General features: G+C 44.0%; 1 protein-coding gene across 5 annotated transcripts in view; it reads left to right on the top strand.

Moving 5' to 3' along the window:
* Positions 1-22137, top strand: part of CDC42EP3 (CDC42 effector protein (Rho GTPase binding) 3) — an 83748-nt gene that overhangs the window by 56441 nt on the left and 5170 nt on the right. For 2 of the 5 annotated variants that reach the window (XM_011997348.1, XM_011997353.1), the window contains exon 1: positions 1-43. The exons of the other annotated variants lie outside the window; for them this stretch is intronic. The gene's annotated coding sequence lies outside the window, so the exon portion shown is untranslated. The remainder of the gene's footprint in view (positions 44-22137) is intronic. 5 annotated transcript variants of the gene reach the window in all.

The raw sequence follows: 22137 nt of genomic DNA on the forward strand, positions 1-22137 counted from the left end.
GCGGGAGGCCCGGGGCAGCGGCTGGGATTCTCAGCGGCGGCCGGTGAGTCTGGGTAATCCAGGGTTCCTTCCTCTCTACCTGTCTGTGAGTCTGTCCCGCCCGCGCCGTGGCCGCTTCCGGCGTGCGCTGGTGTTAGGCTGGGAAACCGGCAGGGAGCCGGGATACCGAGGGCATCGCTTTCACATCTAGTGTCCAACGGACCGAAGGGGACATAAAGCAAGCCAGGAGTGGGGCGGGCGGCATGACCGGGACTCAGAGCTCCACCATTTGTGCCCACCACTTTTCAGGGTGGGGCTGCGCGGCCCCATTGCACCCTCCGAGCTATTGGCAGAGCCATTCTGGGCGCGTATAGCATTTTTCCATCTGAGAACAAGCCGCACTTGGCTACCGCGCCCCTCGCGTCGTGAATTGGTACCAGGGCCGCACATGGGTGCATCGCGCAGCTCTGCCGTGGCATCGCCTGCCCGGTGCCCTCCTCTTTCTTAATGGAGGACATTGTTAGTGGGGCGCCAACCTGGAAATCTGGATATTGACTTTTTTGTTTTTTGACGGAGAACAGCTGAAACGTTTACAAGGTTTTTTGATTTTAGTTTTCCTCCCTTTCTCCTTGAAACTAAGTGGCTTGACACAGACAAGTATCAGACATGTGAGGACGAGTGGATCTGGCCAATCGTTTTTTCGTTATGAATTATTATACTCTATCCCCCTCCGACTTTGAGAGGCATGTGTTTCATCTTATAAATAGAAAGTAGCATATTTTTTGGCAGGATCTCCTTTATACTGTGCAGTCTAGGAGAGGTCAGTTTAAAAATAAATATGCACTTGAATGTTACATTACCGAGAGCCAGGCTGTGGCTGGGACAAGCTGCGTGGACAGCAGCATCAAAGCCGGGAGCGCAGCTGTGTTGAAAGGAGTAAAAGCCCCAGAGTGCAGCCCAGGCTGACAGTCAAGTAATTACATTTTGTTTTAAAAAAAAAAAAAAAAAAATGAGCGAATTCGGTGGCTCTGTAGTCTACTTCCAGCACGAGGCTGAGTGGGGTCAAACCCAGTCAGTCAATGCATATTCTGAATCTGAGCCACAACAGCGACCTGCAGAAAAAAAGCAAAAAAAAAAAAAAAAAAAGTGAGCGAATTAAAATGAGGAATGTCAGGAGGGTATTGCAACATGAATCTTTCCAGCCCTGGCGTCTTTGGAGGAGTGGGCTGCTGGTGTGTGCTGAGGGTATGGGGGGCTCTAGGGAGGGAACTGATGAATGTGTTAGGGAGACAAAGATTCCGTCCCCATCTCCCAGATCTTAGTTCCCACAATATCCAAGAGTTTCTGGGGAGTACTCCCATTTAAAAAGAACAAAAATTAGGAGAGCAGCAGATGTCTGTATTTTAATAGCAAAGCCAGTCTTAGGGACTTCCTCTTAACATCACAGGGAGAAAAAAGACTCGCCAGGAACCAGGGATGATGCCCCAAAGGTATACCTAAGAGAATTTAAACGACTCCTGTAATGTTCTAACTTACACAAGAGCTTTCATCTTAAAACCAGGAAAAATGTACCTTCTCTTCTTTTCTGGACAGTTCCAGAAGTCTATTCTTTCATACCCCCTGCAATTTGTGTGAGTTCTTATTGGTAGTTAATAAGCTACACAGGTAGGTGTGTGATGCACACCCTTTTCAGAATAGATTTAGACCCTCAGAAATAAGTGGGAGTAGTTGTGAAATATTTAGCATTTTCATGTATCATGAAATACGTGATAAAGGCCGTTTATATAGTCAAGGAATGGTGGAAAGTTCTTCATAGTCTCCCAAATAATGTGGGTTTCCCAGTGGGCCTCACCCATTGAATAAGACAGCGTCAGCCTCTGAGTTCACAGATAAGAACTTTAGAGGAGAAATTTGGAAGCATTTCTGGATCCATGGCAGTTTCTGTTTTCCAGTGGTATCATCTGCTAGAGATTTACATGATGAAGTCTATGATTAGAACGTGGTGCTGAGGCTGTGGCAGCAGCTACAGGCTTGAAATAAGATGAGCTCCTCTTTCCCTCAATCTGAGCAGTGAAATTGTTTCGCATATCTCTATGGAACAAGTAAAAGCAGCTAGAGTAATGCGTGTTGCACACTTTTTGCTTTTTATTGTACATTTAAGTGTGGTGCAAGATGAGTAATACAAAGCTGTAACAATGATTGCAGAAGGGCTCACGTGAGTTCATTTGCCCTGTCTGCCCTCCAGCCTTTCCTTTAATGTGGTGTTTTGTTTTATGTCCAACATGCTCACAAAAGCTGTGCTTTTTTACATATAAAATTCCTGGTATTCAACGGTGTTGGGGATAAAATTGCTTTAACCTGTATCACCCAAAGATTTTTTTTTTTTTTTTGACCAGGCCATAGATTTTTCACAAATTCTTTGCCCATTAACTGTAACATTTATCCAGTGGGTGGAATATAATTTATAACCTAAAAACCTCCAAGAAGACTGCTCTGATTGTATTATTATTATTATTAAGATTCTTGCTTTCAGTCTGATTTTACCTAGGCCTCATTTCAGTATATCCATATCCAGTCTCATTTCTTACTAACCAGAATCCTGTGAACCTGTTTTTCTTTTTATTGATTAAATGAGCAATCTATTTTTAAATGCAGTATGTTTGCTAGAGAACAAGGATAGCCATTTGAAAGTACTGGATTCAGCCAGCCACAAAATCTTGTGTGCCTTACCAAGCCACAGAACACCAAGAATTTTCCTAACACATTGCATTGTTCATTACTTTGGATGTTAAAAGCACCTCCTAAGTGGAGCCTGTCCTATGTGTCAAGCACTCTTCTCAGCCTTTTGATTATCTTATTTGTCTCTAGCAATCATCTTATGAAAGAACCGTTCGTATCCCCGTTTCGCTGGTGTAGAGACTGAGGACAGACCAGTTATATAACTTACCCAAAGTTGTACAATAAGAAAAACCTAAACATTCATGTGCAGTTTAACAGCACAATATGTGCAGGCATGAGTGGCTAATCCTAGATGAAAGTCAGCAGGTCTTTGGGTTAAGGGGATGGGGGAAAAAAAAAAAAAAAAAAACCAACTTTGAACTTCTGAAGCCTCCGAGTCAGGCTGCCTGGGCACGTGTCCTAGTTCTGGCGCTTAACACCTTGTGACTTTGGGCAAGTTACCTCGCCTTTACCTCAGTTTATCCTTTGTAAAATGGGGATAATATTATTTCCCTGAGGATTAAAGGAGTCAAAAAAGATTATGTACTCAGAACAGTGCCTGGCCCAGAGTAGCCACAATCAAAAGTTGAGGTTTCAATGTTGCTTTTGTTTTTTTCCTAGGTACTTAATACTGGTTCTGTCATGTAATATTCGTAACTATTCTTTGAGAGAGACAGTACAGTGGTCCCCTCTTATCCGTGGTTTTTCTTTCCAGGGTTTCAGTTACCCATAGTCAACCATGGTCTGAAACTAGGTGAATACGGGACATTTTAAGAGAGAGAAAGAGACCATATCCATATAATTTTTATTACATTGTTATAATTGTTCTATTGTTAATCTCTTACCGTGCCTACTTTACAAATTATACGTTATCACAGGTATGTATGTATGAAAAAAAAAAACATAGTATATATGGGGTTCAGTACTGTCCAAGGTTCAGACACCCACTGGGGGTGTTAGAACATATCCTTTGAGGATAAGGCAGATAATCTATTGCTCTTCTTTTCCGGATGAGAACACAGGCTCAGAAAGGTTTAGTAATGTGGCCAAGGTCACACAGCTAAATAGCAGAAGCAGGGTTTGAACTCAGGTCTTTTTGACCTTATGCTAAATACCACACCCCCACCAACAGGGAGGAGGGGCAGAGAAGTTGTGAAATCTGATTTTTGTTATGACTTTCGACCTCTGGCAAGGAAATAATTTCGTATCACCCCGTATCTCACAGTTGAAGATGACAGCAATTGCCAGCCTTGAGGAACAATGTGTAAATTATTTTATTATTAAAGATGATTCAATCCCACATATATGGCATGAAAGTGGATCTAGCATGAACACTGCTAGGGTTAACATAAGCAGTTTATGCCATAAACGAAGATATTTACTAGGTGAAAATGTGGGACTCTATGGTGAGAAAGCAAGCCAAGACACAGCCAGGGACAAGGACTTCTGGGGGCTGGGGATGAAGGGAAGCTCTAGTGTAGACCGTGTGCTTGCTTCAAAATTCTGGGGAGCCAGGGGTTGCAGAGTCCAGTAACCACCTCTGGACAATCCCTTCCTTGAAGGCAGGAACCACACTACCTGGGCCTTCAGTCCCGGCACTCAGTGGGCGTTTTAGTCCATGTTTATTGATGTTGCTGCAAGAACTCAGCAGAAGAGGAGCTACAGGTAAGGTGAACAGAAAGGCACTGGGCTCTGTCCATGGCAGAAGTCAAGCCCTGTTACAGTTCAGCGTATGCCGTGGGCCCTGCTAGATAAGAAACACAGAACAAGGAAACCTTTGAAACCTAGAGTGGTGCCCCGGAAAACCCAGAGGGCCTGCCTTGGCCTCCACTGCTTTGATGCTCTGGGTTTGTGATTAGCTGTGGGGATCAGCTCCAGAGACTTCTCAGACTGCAACAGGGTTCTGGAAAGGACAGCCCGAAGTAACTCAGGTAGCCTCAAAGCCAGGGGTTACAGCCTTGGAGCTGTCCAATTCCATTTGAAATCTTCTCCTGTCCCCACCCCTTAAAGGCTACAAAACAAAACAATACCCCACAAACCAGAATAAGTAGCCATGTAGTTCTAAAGCAATAGTCAGGTACATTTCTTTCCTTTTAAAAAAAAAAAAAAAAAAAAAAAAGCTTTCATCGGCCTCGATATACTTCAGTGCCAAGTTTCATCAGAGTCACATGATGATGGACTGAATTTGACAATACCTCTGGTAGAAAAGCAGTTTTCAAATTTTAACCATACAGTTTTATAATACAAAGCATGATATTGATATTTAAAAGATTACTATTTCTAAATAGCCAAGTAAATTGTGTGAAAGCTGATGAGTTCCAAACTAGTATTTGATTAGTCCTTACTACTTGCCTAAGTCATGAATTAAAAGAATTCTAGAATCCCAAATTTAAAACTTTTTAAAAAGGATTTTCAGTGGATTGGGTTTTATTTCCATATTGGATAAAATTATTAGCCTTCTAGCCTTCAGCCCTTTGTTAAGCCATGTTGCAGAGATCACACACCTGCAATTAGATAACAGGGTACCGCCTAAAGTGTACCTCGAGCCATGAATGGCATAAAAATATTCTGTGGGACCCCAGTTTGATGAAGGTCCCTTTCTGCAGGACTTTTCAGAACATTTAAAAAGCCAGTGTATACAGTGGATCTCCACAGGGAGGTAGTGTCCAGAGTTTTTCAAATCATTTTGCCCACTGAGCAGCTGCAGGACTAGCCTGGCAAACGCAGGACAGAAGCTACATAACCACAGTGTGCCTTACAGAGCCGAAACCACCCAGGGACATTTTAGTTAGAGAACCACAGGCGTTACAGAAAGAGAGCCGTGAGGATGTACCAGGAGATCCTGGTGAACACTGATAAAACTAATGGAGAATTAAGTAAGGGCAATCAAAAGGGGTGTCTCTGTGTGTGTGTGTGTGTGTGTGTGTGTGTGTGTGTGTGTGTGTGTGTAGGAATAGAGATTTAAAAAAATACAGATTCTGGTCTTAGCTCTGACCCAAATTGTGTAACCCTGACCTCTTGGGGTTTTCTTGTTCTCATCCCTAAAACATGGCATTTGGTGGGAGATGATCTCAGATAATCTCTGACTCTAGAATCAGTGAGCCAGGATTAGTGGCACCTATTAGCATAGCTATCTTACTACTAATAATATAAGACTCTGGATTGAAAAACAGACCCGTACAGATCTCTGGCAGAGCAGCCTGAGCAAGCATGGAAGGCAGGGAACTTCAAAGTCAGGCCTCTATTTAGACAGCTTCCACATTTGGGAATCCGTCACATTCTGGTGACAACCTGAAGGTCCTATTTGTAGACACATCATGCCCATGATAGATCGTTGTCATGAGTTTAGTTGAAAAAGAACTTTTCTGTCCAAATACATCATAATCATTTAGGCTACATATATTTTTTAAAACAAGCAGAGGCATTTTTGGTGAAATGTGGCTTTGCCATTCAGAACGGGTTTGATTTCTCAACCTTTGTATTTATTTTTTTAAACTTTTGTTTTGCCAAGGGTCAGTTCAGACTTAAAACATTGATTTTAACACAGTGGGAGATGAGGCTCTAAGCCTTTGGCTGACCGGCTGGTTAGTCACAAAACAAATCCTTCCCCTTCTTTGGGCAGGCTCCATCCCATCACCTGTGAAAAAAAATGGCAGAGTGGGAAGGATGGGGATGGGAAGGGAGGCCAGAGAAGTGTGTAGATGTTCTCTAGGCCCTCTCCCGGCCCTCAATTGTGATTCTGTTCCTCTTTTTTCTTCTATCACAGGCATTTCCTTAGTGTCTTGTACCTTCTCCTATTGTAACACTTATTACATTTAGATTATCATATATATAATATATATTATATTATCATATATATATATGGGAGTTTATTAAGGAGTGTTGACTCACATGATCATAAGGTGAAATCCCATAATAGGTCTAACTTTTAGGTACAGGGCTACATGTGCAGGTTTGTTATATAGCTAAACTCATGTCACAGGGTTTTGATGTACAGATTATTTCATCACCCAGGTACTAAGCATAGTATCTGATCATTATTCTTTCTGATCCTCTCCCTCCTCCCACTCTTCCCCCGCAAGTAGGCCCCAGTGTCTGTCGTTCCCCTCTTTGTGTCCATTTGTTCTCATTTAGCTCCCACTTACACGTGAGCATGTGCGGTACTCGGTTTTCTGCTCCTGTATCAGTTTGCTAAGGATAACGGCCTCCAACTCCGTCCATGTTCCTGACTGACACGAGTGGCTGCCTAATTGGACTACTGGCTCCTCCAGGGTAGGGACTGAATCTCATTTATCTTGTCATTCATCTTTTCTGCAATAGGACTTAATGACAAAGTGGGCAGTATAGCCCTTGCTATACTACCTGATTCTTTCTGCGGCGTATCTCTTTAAGTTGTTGGCAGGTCAGAAATCTCTGTCACTTACCTTGCTGTGTTAGTCAGGGTTCTCTAGAGGGACAGGACTAATAGGGTAGATGTATATATCAAGGGGAGTTTATTAAGGAATGTTGACTCACGTGATCATAAGGTGAAATCCCATAACAGGCCGTCTGCAAGCTGAGGAGCAAGGAAGTTAGTCCGAGTCCCAAAACCTCAAAAGTAGGGAAGCCAACAGTGCAGCCTTCAGTGTGTGACCAAAGGCCTGAGAGCCTCCTGGCAACCACTGGTGTAAGTCCAAGAGCCAAAAACCGAAGAACTTGGAGTCTGATGTGTGAGGGCGGGAAGCATCCAGCACGGGAGAAAGATGAAGGCCAGAAGACTCAGCAAGTCTAGTCCTTCCACGTTCCTCGGCCTGCTTTTATCCTAGCCACACTGGCAGCTGATTAGATGGTGCCCACCCAGGTTGAGGATGGGTCGGTGTCTCCCAGTTCACTGACTCAAATGTTAATCTCCTTTGGCAACACCCTCACAGACACACCCAGGATCAATACTTTGCATCCTTCAATCAAGTTGACGCTCAGTATTAACCATCACACTAGTTTATTTTTAAGTCCTGCTGTAGTGAAGTTACTCCTTCCCAGGCTACAGAACATTCAAACGCAAGGGGAATCACCCCCTGTCATTTGGTTGTGGTGATAGAGGTCATCTGAGGGCCCTGTGGAAATAGGTCAAGTCCCTGCTGGAACCTTCTCAAGATCTCACTGGAGACATTGGCAACCCCCACCAATGCTTTCTCATGCCCTGGGAGTGACTGAGGCAACTTTGCACCCATGTGTCCACTTAGAGCACAGAGTAAGGATCCTTGTGTTTCCTAGTGCTGCCTAGACCTCTCGCCAGCCATTAACGAATGAATAAACGTGAGCCATTTATTTATTTGTTATATTAGCGTCAGTCTCTCCACAGTGGAGTGCATCATTGCTGCAGCCTTAACATCTAGAATAGTGCCTGGCACGTAGTAGGCCCTCCATGGATGTTTGTTGTTGAATACATGAGGGATCAGCCAGGGGCTGGGGAGGCACATAGAAGGCTTTTTTTTTTTTTTTTTTTTTTTTGAGACAGAGTCTCATTCTATCGCCCAGGCTGGAGTGCAGTGGCACGATCTCGGCTCACTTCAAACTCCGCCTCCCAGGTTCACGCCATTCTCCTGCCTCAGTCTCCTGAGTAGCTGGGACTACAGGCGCCCGCCACCACACCCGGCTAATTTTTTGTATTTTTTTTAGTAGAGACGGGGTTTCACCGTGTTAGCCAGGATGGTCTCAATCTCATGACCTCGTGATCTGCCCGCCTCTGCCTCCCCAAGTGCTGAGCTTGCAGGTGTGAGCCACCGCGCCTAACTGAAAGACTTTCTAGAGCCGGCTTCTCATGGGTTGAACCGGCGACAGGCATGTGGCTCACTCTATGCATGTCACAGCACCAACTGGAGTCTGGTTTCTTGCTCTCAGATGGCTTCAGAATGAAATGTCTTCCAAAAGAGTGTTGATTTTTGGCCTTCTATTAAGTTTAGCGAAAGTTTATGCTGGTGATGGGGCTTTGTTTTGTATTCCCTGTGGGCTCACCCGGGAATGGTGGTGCTTTACTTGAGCTTCAGAGAGATGTCTCTCAGGGCGGTGCAGGGAGTAAAGCAGGGACTTCTTTCAAATTCCGTTCCTTTCTCAGAATGGGGAATTAAACTGTTGGACCCAGAACATTTGGGAGTTTTTCACACTATATGTAAAACAATCAGTTGAGGCAGCCAGATCCCAAGGTCTAAAAGGAGTAAGGTTAGAAGGAATCCCCACCATGAGCTTCCAGCTCATCTTCTTCCTTATGCAGCTGTAGCTTTTTGGAGTAATTAATAATGAACATTACCCCTTCCATTGATTTGGGCTCATTGCCTGCCAGGTGCTTTGCCAAGCACTTTATGCTCAGTGTCACCTAAGAAGACTCCCACCATTGCTGTTTGCACTTCATAGATGGGGAAACTGAAGCTCCCAAAGGGAGTCACTAGCATGGCTCAGGACCCTTAATTGAATACCAGGAAGGATGGGAAAGGAGGATGAAAATTGTATTCGCTGGTAGAAAGTATTTTGATTTTAAGGGTAGTCTTACTTTCATTAAAAATAATGCTTTTTTTTTTTTTCTTTTTTGGAAACTTCCTAGAAGCTAGATGTTTCTGCAAATAGAATGACAGAGCCCTACCATTTGACAGATGGAAGAGACCTTATCTCAGCCCCAGTCTCATTCTGACATGATAAAACCAAGGCCTTAATTGTTTAAGTGACACAGAGTATGAATCTTCCTGCTAGGCCCAGCTCTCTGTCAAACTTTTTTTTAGGCCAAGGAAAAGAAAATCTTAAGCCTGATATATAAGCAGATAATAACATAATTTCTTTGGTTAGAAAGAAGAGAGATTGGCCCTACTTATCAGCTATTTAGGAAAATAACAATATGCCCTTTTGTTTTTTCTCTTCTCTCACACATCACCGGTTCTGGTGGGGTCTATCCAGAGACTCCCAGATGGCTATGAGTTTTTCAGCCACCTCCTCGTGCTGTCAGCTCCCAGTAGCCTTGCCATCCAGTTTATAAGCACCAGCAGCCAGAGCCTGCCCCATTCTGCGCAAATGGAATTATAGAATTTATTTTAACCCAAAAGCAGGACTTTCTATTTATCATCATTCAGTTCATTCCTGTGGACTTCATCCAGCCCCAGCTCTCGGTCCAGGTAATTCTGGACCCCAGTTAGCCATTGGCATATTGAGGCTCCCTCTGGGTCTCCAGTTTAGATTGATAAGTGCATCTTCTGTGTCTTCCACGTCACTTGCCCTATCAATAAGATCCCTTTAAGACTTGGCTGAAATTGGCAGATTACAAGTAATCGACCCTTCTAGCAACTGTGTCATGTGCATAAGCAAGTAAGGTGCCAGTGAACTTTTTATCAGTGCGGACTGAGCATGTATCTCTTAAGTGTTCAAAACCCAGACCTTTACTGAAGATAGATGTGATAGTAGTCACCAAGTAATTGTCTCTTCCTTTTGGAAAATCAAATCATTTGCCTGTGTGTGTGTGTATATATATATATATTGTGAGTGTATATATATACACACACACACACAGTATACACACTATATGTAATATACATACATACATATACATAAATGCATACTACTCCCTATAGTTTTTCAAAAGGTTTTCATAAATGGTTTCATGATCAAAAGGAGACAAGTGATTTCAGGACCTTAGGCTCTTCCTTATTCATCAGGCCTGGAAATCTGGACTCCCATATGGTATGAAGTCCCTTCCAGTGATTACGGCTCCAGTCTGGCCTTCCATTTCCCTTTGACAGGGTTAGTTGTGCCCACTCCCTAACCCTACACCCTCCAGATCCCATCACTTCCAGCTCTTGCCACTTTGAGGTTCATTCCATTTACTTTTCTATTTTTTTTTTCTTTTAACCTTAAGGTAGAGGCAAAACAGAAGTTGAATAAATCAGAGAAGGTAATATTCCCCCCTTTGGTCTCAGCTTCCTTTAAAAAGTAAAACCAAATGAACTTAAAATTAACTTTAAATGGAAGTAAAAGGATTTTCCTCTTAAAATTATCCATAAGGTAAAGTAAGTAAGTCACCAGAGAATTTAGGAGAAAAAAATGTTAGATTGTTTGTATTTATTTATGTCTTAAGGTCAGGGGCTACTGTAAGAGATCCCAAGTTGGTATTAAAACACCGCTTTTATCTGACCTATATAGCAGTTGGTGTAATTTTCCCAACTCAGGGATGTCTCATTTGTTCCCAAGGCTGGAAGAGCTCCAACTGGAGATAACCGATGCATATAGATGTGAATGAGAAGATAGCCCCAGCCCTATGTCCCACGGACAGGGGAATTAACCTCTCATCAAGCTGGCGGTAGGAATCCCTTCCAATTGTGGAGACTGTCCACAGGATCAATAGGAACCATCTTATTAATGAGTGATACAGGCGAAATTTAAGGAGAAAATAGAAGTGTTTATTTTGGCAATTAGAATAGTTCCCCCTCCACCCTGTATTTCAGTAGACAATCTGGTTTCTTATTTGGGGAAAAGATACTGCCTTGTGTTTACATAGCACTGTAGATTTTCACACTCGGCTCTGACAACCTGTGGTTATTATAAAGTTTGGGATGATTATCTCCATTTTACAGGAAGGTAACTGGTACCCGGTGTATCAGGGCTTCTGCGTCTTACAGGACTGGCTCATAGTTTTGGCCCAGCTCTTTCCCCTCTAAGGCCAGGAACAGCAGTGAGTTAGCTGTTGCTTGGCCCATACAATCGGTGTTTCATTTGGTTTGGTTTGGCAAATGTTTTGATAGATTTATTTTTCCCCATGTATCTGATCTGTGCCAGTTATGTATTGATCTTCCAAACAACCCTTTCCTGTAGACTGTCCATTATAGTTTCTTGAGGCTCCCTTGTACATTTTAGGCCAAATGAGCCAAGTTCTCCCTTAACACATCTCATTTTGAAACGAGAAAAGAGCAAGTTCATTGTTGCTCCAGGGCCTCTTTAAGTTTGATTTAAGTAGAATCAGTGAGTTTGAATTCAGGGGACTGTATTGTCAAATTTTCCTTGAGTCTTACCTAAGACACTATTTGCACATTGCAGTCAGGGATAGGAGTCGTATCTCTTTCAAACAGCATGTCCACAAATATTTGCCTTAAGATCTATATTTTTTATCTGTATATTTGCCAAAGATCTGTATGGTCCTGTAGAATTACTCTGGCTTGCACTGATACACTGTTAAACTATTACCCTGCATGGATAGAGGAAGGTTAAAATGGCTTACAGATGGTAAAATGGAAGATAGCCTTTGCCACAAGAAAAGAGGAGACAGCTTCTTGTTACATGTTTGTTTTCTTCTGTACGAATCATAGATTCCAGCTTGCATTTTCAGCAGAGCAGGCAGGGTTGAAGAGGAAGAGGCACAGCAATATCTTTCAAGCTTTCTCATTTGTTTATCCATTCAGCTTTTCAGTACCTGCTATGAAGAAGATCTCCGTTCTCTCTCCCAGATTATAGTCTGGTGGGGGAAGAGTTAAATAAGTAGTGATGACAATCCAGTGTGATAGTTGCTAGGTTTGAGGTGTACATAGGATGCCATGGGGAACTGGTAGGAGATTCAGCTGCAAGTGTGGCAGGCCCCCCAGATTGCTGAGGTGGGCTTCACAAGCTATTTTATCTTATCTCCAGGCTGTAGGGGCAGGCCTGCCCTTAAAACCCTTGAAAGGGTTTTAAAGCAGAGAGTGATAAGGTTACATGAGGATTCTAGGTTCCTCACTCTGGTGTAGATTGGAAGATAAGGTGGAGGGACCGGGGAGGCAGGGAGGTAGGTAAAGGGCAAATGTCCTTGTGCAGGAGAAAGATCATGGGGCCAGGAGTAAGACTGATGGAGCAGGGATGATGAATGAGGAGAGACAGTCCGGACAGACTGATAGGACTATAGGACTTGATGTAGAGAGGGAGGCGGGGAGAAGGGATGATAGCTGGGTTTTGGAATTGAGTGACTTCTGCCTTTTACCAAGAAAGCATAGTGTGGGAGGCAGATGGGGAAGAAAGATGGCAAATCCTGTCTAGGACAAGGTTTATGACTATCTGAGGGAAGCAAAGTAGAGAAGTCTGGAATATAAGGGAAGGAAAAGGCCACTGCTTCTCAAACTCTCTAGGAAGGGCCACTGTCTTTTTGTTTCCATTTCCAATCCATTGTGCAGTACTACTGTGCACAAGGAATATGGAGCTTGGGCCACACACAACCCCCATGCAAGGTCAACAGCATACAGCTCCCAAACTTGTCAATAGCCTGTTCAGTAAGAAAAAATCCATTGGTCACATGTTTGATGTTATTGGCAATGTCAAAAAGATCTTGCTTTCAGCTTCTGTACTTATCTCATCATGGACTGCATGAACCCACTTTGGGTAGCACTGGTCTGGACTTAAGTAGATGCATGTGGGTTGAAGGTACTGATTTGGAAGTTATCCATAGAGGTGGTATGTGATTGCCGGGGGAATTGTTGAGGAGCAGGGGATGGGCAGCAGCCATCCAACCCTATGAAAATGCCAACATTTAAGACGGGTTCAAACTTCTTCTGTAAGGGCTCAGTTAATATTTTGGGCTTTGAGAGCCACATACAGTCTCTGTCACAGATTACTCAACTCTGACCTGATAGAGCAAAAAAACACCTTTACTGGGATTTCCCAACTTCAGCACTACTGAGATTTGAGGCCAGATAATTCTTTGCTTTGGGGAGTTGTCCTGTGCACTGGAGGATGTTGAGCAGCATTCCTGGCTTCTACCCACCAGATGCCAGGAGCACACCACCCCCAGTCATGAAAATCAACAATATTCCCAGACGTTGCCAAATATTGCATAGGGAACAAAAATCACCCTCAGTTAAGAACCCCACTGAGCTGTAGACAGTACATAAATGAATAGGCATAGGTGTGTTCTAATAAAACTTTATCTATAAAAACAGGCAGAGGGCCGGATTTGGCCTACCTGTAGCTTGTAGACCCTTGACTTAAGAGATGGTCAGAAAGAAAACTAGAAGAGCTTATTCAGTAAAATTTGAGGGTCTTCTGTGTCCCCAGCTCAAGAGGAGGCTCTGTAAGTGGCTTAGCATAAAGAGGAGGGAAGTTTTCTCAACAGTAGCACTCATTTATAGCCCTTTTGCTTACCTTATTATTCTTGAGCTCACCACCCACCTGGAAATAGCAGGCATGAAAACCACAAAACAGGAAAACAACAAATCACGTAATACAAGCCCTCCACAACCCCTAAGAAACCCCCCAAGCAAAGCAGTAGCAAGGCTGGATTACGTGAGGTACATTGGAGTAGACTTCCTCCAGGAAGGAAATGAGTCTGGAGCAGGTCTCAGAGGATGTTGTGAATAGAGGCTGATGGTAAGAAGGTGGGAGAGCTTTCCATGTAGGGAACACAAGGTTCTTAGTTTCAGGTTAGGAGGGAAATGCAGTGTCAGTTAGGAAGCTCGGGAGCTATTGTCCCAGTGAAAGCTGTGATTGTTCACTGTTGCATGCAATGGGCTTCCTCTGGGAAAAGAATGAACCGCACTTAACACGATTTTCTAAGAACAGGATGTTTGTTTTTCTCCTCGAGGATCAGGGGGCCTTTGTTACTTTACAATTCTAATCTTTATTTATTTATTATTATACTTTAAGTTCTAGGGTACATGTGCACAATGTATAGGTTTGTTACATGTGCCATGTTGGTGTGCTGCACCCATTAACTCGGTATATACCCAAAGAATTCTAATCCTTTGACGTTTACCACAAAGTCAAATCCCTTTTGAGATTCTTTTTGACAATAGCTAAAATACTGAAAAGTCCTAGTGAGTTAGAGATGGAGGGACCGTTGTCTAGGACCCTTTCTACTCATTCTTGGCTTCTGACGTGGTCAGGTTAGCATCTCCACCTCTCTTCAGTGTTGAGCTCTTGGTGTGTCATTTCCTCTCGGTGCTGTCAGACTTCAAGATACGTAGTCTTCAGGTTGGCAGTCCTCGAGTTATCAAATCGGCAGTGGCTACAGAATGCAGCTATGGCTGGAATCCTAGCTCCTCTACATTTTGGGTAATTGACCAGAGACACAGGCTTCATCTAAGACTGCTTCCTAAGAGGTATGCTCTGAGCATTACATGCCTGCGCCTGGCCCACAGAAAGCACTCATGCTAGCTATTACTCTCTACAGGTGTAAATTCTTTAGAGAACAAAGCCTTTCAGATTTGTCAGTTTCCAGAGAGCCTCTGTAGACTTGCTCTAGGGTTTGGCCCCCGGGAGCAAGTCAACCTGGCTCTCATGATGGAAAGTCTAGCAGGGGTTATGGATTTAACACTTGTGAATTTAAAGTTTCCTGTGGGCCATGTGTTGTGGCAGGCAAAAAGATGAATAAGTTCATGCTCACAGAAGAGCTTTCAGCCTAGTTAGAGGGAAATCATTCAGCAAATATATGTGTACTAACACGTATACAAATAACACAAGGATGTTGGCAGTGGAAGTAGGTTGAGAGTAGAATGACGACCACCAGATTCCACATATAGCCAGTGCTGGTATCATACAGAAGAGCCATGTTTCAGCCCATCCAAGGAACATGGATTATTGTAGACAGCCCTAGCAGGGTGACAGAATAGCATGGAAGTCCTGTATTTGTCCCTTTACCCCATCAGAGAACTAGAATATTCAAGGGGCCTAAACTTGAGAATATGGCATAAAGGCAAATGGTTAGGAACTTTGCTCTCCGAGGTAGTATGGGTCAAATGACCATAATCTGAATTTCTGGACATTGTCAGCTTATTATTTGGGATCATTTGAAATTACCATTACCAGAACTGGAGTACTGCATCAAGTAATTGCTGACTTAAATATTAATAGTTATTTTGTGAGCAACTTAAGCACGTTCCTTGCTTTTGAGCAGAGATTAGAATGAATATCCTGGCAGAATATTGCTGAAAACTTCAGAGTCAAGTTCTTTTCCTGTATTGATATTGTCCTTGCAGCATCACAGACCAAGTCAGATCCATTAGTTATGGAAGCACGTGAGCAGTTCGCAGCAATGGCCTTATCAGAGATTCACATGCGTGAAACTAGAGTGCCTGCCTGGGTGCTTCTCACCAGCCCTGGTGCCATGCAAAACACATCCTGATAAATGAAGCAGGCATGAGAGGACTTGCCCTCCTCCTGCCTTGTTGTAACTGCCGGAGATCAATGTCCACGTTGACTCTTCCCCAGTAACTCATTTTTATAGGAAAAAAGGCCCTAATGGCCTCTGTTCAAAAGTGCAGACTTGGTACTATGTGAGGTGGACCTTCTGTCTTCCAATTTTGCTTCTAAAAGATCTTTCAAATTAGATCCCATAAAAGTGAGACGTGTACACAAATTAGCACTGAGTCTCACATATGGTATTTGTGGGTCTGTATATAATCAGGGTGGTAAAAGAACAATGAATTCAAGCTGTAGCTGAATCACAAACAAAAAGTCCCTTTAAAATCATGGAAGGTGAGATGTATCAGACTTTAAATGGGTCTGTAAAATACCGCCTGCTCATTCTGGCTAAGTTCATTTGCATAACAGAGCTCAGCAGCTGGGGAGCCAGCTAATAGAGTTTCATAGTCTGAAGCTTAGAGCTATGTCCTCAGTTTAGATGATATGGGGAGAGGGTAAGAATCTAAAAATAGAAAAGGCATCTTATCTTCTCAAATGGGTGGAGTTAAACAGACTGAAAATATGTAAAACATCCCCTTTGGGATGCTGGTTACTGGGTGCTTCTGGTTACACTGATTTTCGCCTTAGATATTAAACATTGAACTTAAATGAAAATCTAACACCATGGGGTTTTTTTCCCCTTTGATTTTAAAATTATTCGGAGAAGCACTCCTACAGAGGTTTCTGAAAGGATTGATGTGAGCTCCCATGTTGTAGAAATATTTTAGTGTTTCTGATCCCAAAGATTGGCCGGTCATTTCTAAATTAGTGAGAAGGCTGCCACGTTCAAACAGAAAGCCTTTTCAAGGGAAAGTCTGTGTGCATTTTCCTATGGGAAAGTGACTTGGGACCATAAGGAAATTGGCAGTGATCATGTTCCCATATAGGAAACTCAGAGTAAATGGGAACGTGAACACCTCCCTTCACGCACTGTCGGGGAGGTGCAGGGTATCCGCCCTCGCCTCTGTGAGAGCCTCATCCCATGGCCATACTTGCTGTCCCCTCCCTACCACAGCCCATTCCATCTTTTGAGAAACCTGAGTTGTTACTCAGAGGAGCCAAAATCTGTTTCCTTGTAGTTTCTGCTTAGCTCTAGGGCCTCGCAGAACAAGTTAATTCCTTTTTCATTACAATTAAATGAATCCTTCAGATCCTTTAAGATTAGTTTTCTTTCTATGAGTTTTCTTTAAGCTGCTCTATTCCTTCAGCCTCTTCTCACATGTCCTGACCGAGCTCCTTCACCTCCTCCCATTTGCCCTGCTCTGAACATGCAGGGACATGTTCCAGGTAGCCTTTATCCCTTCTAAATGTGGAGTCCAGGATCATGTTCTAGGCGCTTGGCACCGTGGAATTATCTTCTGGTTGGTAGCAGAGAGACATAGCCCACAGATGGTTGGGGGTAGGGAAGTGGCGGAGGGTACTTGGCCGAGTTGTCATCCTCCCCTAGGACTGTTGGTTCCAACATGCAGGGGGAGTCACTGGATACTCCGGCATGGGGCTCAGATGGTGCAGTGGTGCCGTGGCTGGCTGCATCGATGCGACTATGCTGAGGCAAAGTGAAAAGTGATCAGAAGCTGGAATGTCCTTGAAGGATGTGACAACCAAGCCAGAAAGGGGAAGTCGGATGCAGGCTCACTTCCTGCAAGGAGGAGAAAAGAACGGAGCCTCAGGTCCCTGGAGACAGTAGCACCCCTCACCCCACCTGCCCCTGTTTTTATACACGTGTGTTTTAAATTAACACTGCAACCTGTTTTGCAGGATGCAAATTTTTTTTTATTCTTTCTCTCCACTAAGAATTAATCTAAAAACAATTAGTAGGCAAACCAAACATTCCTTTAAAATAAATGGAATTTTTAAAATATCCCAACCCCTTTGTTCTTTTCACAGTCCTGTAAGTTGCCAGTGCGTCAACTCTAAGTAACTTAGGAACTGATTTTTCTATCTGTCATTTTTTATAACCCCTTGATTTTCTCCTCCTCCTGGCTGCTGCCCTGTTTTGGTATTTTCAGCATCATTCTGTTTGCCAAAAGGATGGTAAGAAATGAAGCAAAGCACCGCTTCAGTTTTTTTCTTAACTGAATTATTTATTACTGCTGTGATTATTTCTATTATTATCACTGTCATTTACACTTCAGTCAGTCACAAGACACCAGAATTGTCTAGCCTAGTGCAACGCTGCTCTCTTCCTTATCAAAACCATGGCCATAGCTTCCTCTCAGGTCCTTTTGTATATTGAAACCCTTGGATTTCTCAGAAAACCTGTAAGGGAGCATGTCCGTTCTCAGCAGCATTGTGCCCACCTGTCTGCTTGCCACATGTTCTCTCTGACCTGCCACGACTGACTGGCAAGCCGAACACTTTTGTTGGCAAATCTTTTCTTTCTAATGCCCCAGGAACTAGAGCATTTTTTAAAGGAATCTAATTTCTGAGATGAATATTATATCCAACATCATCTACGAAGGGAAAGAGGAGCAAACCGTGATCCAAGAACTGGGAGAATGTTTGTGGAACTAGAAAGAAACCAGGAATAATTGTGGAAAGTTCAAATTTCAGCGTCAAGGGTTTTGAGGAAGGGCTACCTATAAGAACCTTTCTGTCTGTCTTTTAAGATTTAGGTAAGAGAGTGGGTGTAGAGAAATGCAAGAAAACTAGAGAGTCAGGCATGGTGAGGCTCATCTGTAATCCTGGCTACTCGGAAGGCTGAGGCAGGAGGATCACTTGAGGCCAGGAGTTCAAGACCAGCCTGGACAACATGGCAAGACCCTGTTCTAAAAAAAAAAATTTTTTTTAATTAGCTGGGAATGGTGTTGTGCACCTGTAGTCTCAGCTACTTAGGATGCTGGGGCAGGAGGATGGCTTGAGCCCAGGGGTTCGGCACTGCAGTGAGCTGTGATCATGCCACTGCACTCCAGCCTGGATGACCAAGTGACTTGACCCTTGGTTGCAGGAAAGGGGTTCAAGACGAGGACAGACAGACACAAGTGAGTGCGCCCAGCACCCTCAGATGGCTCAGTACCCACAGGTTAATGCTGGTGTTAGAGTTTTAACTGAGACAGAAAGCTAAAATTCTCTCATCTGGGTTGTGGAACACCCAGGAGGACCCGCTCCCTAGTTGTAGTCTGGTAATTCTCTTCCGGCCTGTAAGCCCTTCCTGTTTAGCTCTTCCTTTTCTCTTTTCCCAACATCCCTTTCTCCAAGCAGGTCCTTCCTTCTGGGCAGAAGGCAAAGCCGTGGGGTTCCCCTGACTCATGCTGACTGTTCTGATGTGTTGGTCATCCACCAGCTGTCTCCTGGAACCCAGGTGTCTTCTTAAAATGATGAGGAGGGAGGCCTGTCATGGTGGCTCACACCTGCAATCCCAGCACTTTGGGAGGCTGAAGTGGGTGAATCACGAGGTCAGGAGATCGAGACCATCCTGGCCAACACAGTGAAACCCCGTCTCTACTAAAAGATACAAAAAATTAGTCAGGCTTGGTGGCGGGCGCCTGTAGTCCCAGCTACTCGGGAGGCTGAGGCGGGAGAATGGCATGAACCTGGGACGCAGAGCTTGCAGTGAGCCGAGATTGCACCACTGCACTCCAGCCTAGGCGACAGAGCGAGACTCCGTCTCAAAAAAGAAAAGGAGGGATAGGATTTCATGTCATGGCATTTAGGCCCATTCCATCATCATCATCAAAGGTTATGTGTGTGTCACTAGTCACCCTTGCACAAGAAGCTGTCCTCATGGGCCCAGGTGATTCCACCTGCCTGCACTCCCTTCCTCACTCATGCCCTGGCCTGCAGCTTCTCCTGCATCCTCTCCCACCTGTTGGATTTTCTCACTTTCCCTTCTGACTACAAATGTTTCTCTTCTGAGATCTCTTCCCTTTTACAAAGTACAGATCCGTGCTGCCTCTTTGGTGAAAGCCTGATCACAAAAGGAAAAAGTGATCTGTCCCATAGCCAAGCTCAGGGGAGACATGGCTCAGGCCTTCTCTGAAGTCTTCGTATACCCACACACTGCCATTGCAGATGCTTTTGGACACATTTTCCTGATGTTTGTGTTATGATCAGTAACTCCTAGTAGGCTTTTCAGGACCTAACAGCCATGTATAAAATTGGCTCTCCAAGAAAGCCTAATCTGAGCCCTGCATACACGTATGTGATTTTTAAAAAAATAGCCAATTCATTCACGTGATTTGAAAATCCAAAATCATAAAAGGATAGTGAAAAATTCCTTTGCCACCCTGTTCCCCCTCCATCTACTTCCCCTCTCTATGGGCAGTCACTATGATTGTGTGTTTCCAGAAATACTTTATAGATAAGCCAGTACCAATATAAATACACGCATTTGCCCCTCTTTTTTTTCCCTTTGATGATGTACATCTTTGAGCTCTTCTCGGATGAGCATATTAAGCGCTTCTTCATTCTTTGTTAGATCTGAATAGTATTTATTTGTATGGATGCACTTAATTGAACCAGTCCTCTATAGGTGGACAATTAGGTTGTTTCCAACTCTTGACTGTTATAAACTGTGCTGGTTTGAACAGCCTTGTTATTTCTTACATATGAAGTAACAAGTTGAGTTGGGTAAATCCCTGTAAGTGCTGTCTGAGGTCAGAGGGCATATGATTTACAGTTTTGATATTGCCCCACTGCCTCTACTGATTTTGGACCTGTTTGTACTTCAACTGTCAGTGTATGCAGGGCCTGTTTCCCATCCTCATCAGCCCAGCACATTGCCACACATTTGTGTTTTAAACAGGCTTTGGAATGCACCCCTTTCGTAATTTGGGAGCAGAGAGAATTCCCAGGAGGGTACTCATTAAATGTCACGTCAAGACCTCAAAGCTCAGAGCCCAGACATGTGGCTTCGTGCTTGGTAGCCATGCAGCCTTGGCAGTGGCCAGACATCAGTTCTTCCGTAGTGATCCATTTGTAAAATGGGGATAGTAACAGTAACAGCTTCATGGTTTCCTCAGCTAGTCCATGTCAGGGGTTGGAACAATGCTCGGTACATAGAGAAGTCCTCAACAAATACTGACTTGTATTAAGTGCTACTGGTACCCAGGAGATGCTCATACCCTCTCCAGGAGCAGCCACTTCTTGCCAGGGAAGAAACTATTCCATTAGGTTTCTGCATAAGTAATTGGCAAAGATTCTGAAAGAGCAGTGAACCCAGGAAGCAGAAGGGAAAACTGATCAAGTTGCATGGACTTAGCCCAGAATGTTCAGAAAGGAGAGGAGGAAGTGGTCAGTTCAAGAAATTACGGGCATTGGATTATCAGCATTGGATTGCCTCTGCTGGGATCAGGCATGTTTGCCCCTGAGCTGGGGAGGAAAGAGAACAGATGCGATAGGGGGACTAGATCAGAGCTGCCAGATACTCTCCCAGCAGCACAAACATCACCATACCTAGAGCTGTAAAACTGACATTTTGCCCAAAACGCTTTGTTTTAACTTTCAAAGTATTTGGGAGCTCTTAGGATTGGCACATAGTAGAAATTCAGTTCAAATTATTTTTTCTACAGTCTTAGAAGCCTATGCCCCATCATGTGTTAAATATGATGTAAATATTTGTAGAAAGAAAGCAAAATGCCTCTGAAGGTATCTTCTCTAGTATCTCCCACTCACCAGAATCCCACTACAGCTTAGGTAGCCTCCCCACCAACCCTTTTCTTACCTTTTTATTTTTTGCTGCTTCCCTCCAACCTTTGCCTCCATGCCACTGACATGAAGCCCAACTTCAAGACGCGCGAGCCTCTGGTTGAGGCCCTTGGTGCTAGTGCCTGTGACTGGGCAAGGACTGACCAAAGGCTGGGACTTGACCAGCATCGTGCTCCCTGGTAGGGGCCCAGCCAGGAAGCCTGCAGACTGGGCCCTCCTCCCCTGCACCCTCAGAGAACAGCATGCATTTCCTCCCCCTTTGCTCTTCCTCCTCACTGTCCCAAATCCTTAGAGGGTGGATGTGAATGATCCAGTCAGAGTGGCAGGGACTCCGGCTACATTTTCATGGGATTTTTTTTTTTTTTTTTGAGACAGGGCCTTGCTAGGCTGTAGTGCAGTGGTACAATCATAGCTCTCCACAGCCTTGAATTCTTGGGCTCACCCAGTCCTCCCACCTCAGCCTCCCAAGTAGCTAACACTACAGGTGTGTGTGTTACCATGCTCAGCTAATTTTTTAAGAAAGTTTTTGTTGAGATGAGGTCTCATTATGTTTCCCAGGCTGGTTTCAACCTCCTGGGCTCGGGCAATCCTCCTGCTTCAGCCTCCTGAGTAGCTGGGACTACTGGCGGGTGCCCCCAT

The sequence above is a fragment of the Mandrillus leucophaeus genome, unplaced genomic scaffold (assembly GCF_000951045.1).
Source record: "Mandrillus leucophaeus isolate KB7577 unplaced genomic scaffold, Mleu.le_1.0 Scaffold538, whole genome shotgun sequence".
Taxonomy (NCBI): domain Eukaryota; kingdom Metazoa; phylum Chordata; class Mammalia; order Primates; family Cercopithecidae; genus Mandrillus; species Mandrillus leucophaeus.